Genomic DNA, 2,484 nt, shown 5'->3' with positions numbered 1-2,484 from the left:
ATGTATTGTTGTCATTCATACTGTTGGCAGTAAGAGCGGGGGACACTGTTATGTGGAGCCCGACATGCCGACATGCAAATAATGGGATTTCATGTATTGTTGTCATTCATACTATCGGCAGTAAGTTCGGGGATACTGTTATGTGGAGTCCGGCATGTCGACATGCAAATAATGGGATTTCATGAATTTTTGTCATTCATACTGTCGGCAGTAAGAATGGCGGCACTGTTATGTGGAGTCCGGCATGTCGACATGCAAATAATGGGACTTCATGTTTTTTTTGTCATTCATACTGTCGGCAGCAAGAGCGCGGACACTGTTATGTGGAGCCCGGCATGTCGACATGCAAATAATGGGATTTCATGTTTTGTTGTCATTCATACTGTCGGCAGTAAGAGCGGGGGACACTGTTATGTGGAGCCCGGCATGTCGACATGCAAATAATTGGATTTCATTTATTGTTGTCATTCATACTGTCGGCAGAAAGAGCTGGGGACACTTATATGGAGCCTGGCATGCCGACATGCAAATAATGAAATTTCATGTATTGTTGTCATTCATACTGTCGGCAGTAAGAGCGCGGACACTGTTATGTGGAGCCCGGCATGTCGACATGCAAATAATGGGATTTCATGTATTGTTGTCATTCATACTGTCGGCAGTAAGAATGGAGGCACTGATATGTGGAGTCCGGCATGCCGACATGCAAATAATGGGATTTCATATATTTTTGTATTTCATACTGTCGGCAGTTAGAATTGGGACACTGTTATGTGGAGCCCGGCATGTTGACATGCAAATAATGGGATTTCATGAATTTTTGTCATTCATACTGTCGGCAGTAAGAGCGCGGACACTGTTATGTGGAGCCTGGCATGTCGACATGCAAATAATGGGATTTCATGTATTGTTGTCATTCATACTGTCGGCAGTAAGAGCGGGGGACACTTATGTGGAGCCCGGCATGCCGACATGCAAATAATGAAATTTCATGTATTGTTGTCATTCATCCTGTCGGCAGTAAGAGCGGGGGACACTGTTATGTGGAGCCCAGCATGTCGACATGCAAATAATGGGATTTCATGTATTGTTGTCATTCATACTGTCGGCAGTATGAGCGGGGGACACTGTTATGTGGAGCCCAGCATGTCTTCATGCAAATAATGTGATTTCATGTATTGTTGTCATTCATACTGTCGGCAGTATGAGCGGGGGACACTTATGTGGAGCCTGGCAAGCCGACATGCAAATAATGAAATTTCATGTATTGTTGTCATTCATACTGTCGGCAGTAAGAGCGCGGACACTGTTATGTGGAGCCCGGCATGTCGACATGCAAATAATGGGATTTCATGGATTTTTGTCATTCATACTGTCGGCAGTAAGAGCGGGGACACTGTTATGTGGAGCCTGGCTTGCCGACATGCAAATAATGGGATTTCATGGATTTTTGTCATTCATACTGTCGGCAGCAAGTGCGGGGACACTGTTATGTGGAGCCCGGCATGCCGACATGCAAATAATGGGATTTCATGTATTTGTGTCATTCATACTGTCGGCAGTAAGTGCGGGGAGACTGTTATGTGGAGCCCGGCATGCCGACATGCAAATAATGGGATTTCATGTATTTGTGTCATTCATACTGTCTGCAGTAAGAGCGGGGGACACTGTTATGTGGAGTCCGGCATGCCGACATTCAAATAATGGGATTTCATGTATTTTTGTATTTCATACTGTCGGCAGTATGAGCGGAGACACTGTTTTGTGGAGTCCGGCATGCCGACATGCAAATAATGAAATTTCATGTATTGTTGTCATTCATACTGCTGGCAGAAAGAGCGGGGGACACTGTTATGTGGAGCCCAACATGCCGACATGCAAATAATGGGATTTCATGTATTTTTGTCGTTCATACTGTCGGCAGTATAAGCGGGGACACTGTTATGTTGAGTCCGGCATGCCGACATGCAAATAATGGGATTTCATGGATTTTTGTCATTCATACTGTCGGCAGTAAGAGCGGGGGACACTTATGTGGAGCCTGGCATGCCGACATGCAAATAATGAAATTTCATGTATTGTTGTCATTCATACAGTCGGCAGTAAGAGCGGGGGACACTGTTATGTGGAACCCGACATGCCGACATGCAAATAATGGGATTTCATGGATTTTTGTCATTCATACTGTCGGCAGTAAGAGCGGGGACACTGTTATGTGGAGCCCGGCATGCCGACATGCAAATAATGGCATTTCATGTATTTGTGTCATTCATACTGTCGGCAGTAAGTGCGGGGATACTGTTATATGGAGCACGGCATGCCGACATGCAAATAATGGGATTTCATGTATTTGTGTCATTTATACTGTCGGCAGTAAGAGCGGGGGACACTGTTATATGGAGTCCGGCATGCCGACATACAATTAATGGGATTTCATGTATTTTTGTCATTCATACTGTCGGCAGTATAAGCGGGGACACTGTT

The sequence above is a fragment of the Taudactylus pleione genome, unplaced genomic scaffold (assembly GCF_031769625.1).
Source record: "Taudactylus pleione unplaced genomic scaffold, aTauple2 ptg001244l, whole genome shotgun sequence".
NCBI classification, from domain to species: Eukaryota; Metazoa; Chordata; class Amphibia; order Anura; family Myobatrachidae; genus Taudactylus; species Taudactylus pleione.
The sequence above is the reverse complement of the archived record's forward strand: the minus strand, read 5'-3'. Positions refer to the sequence as shown.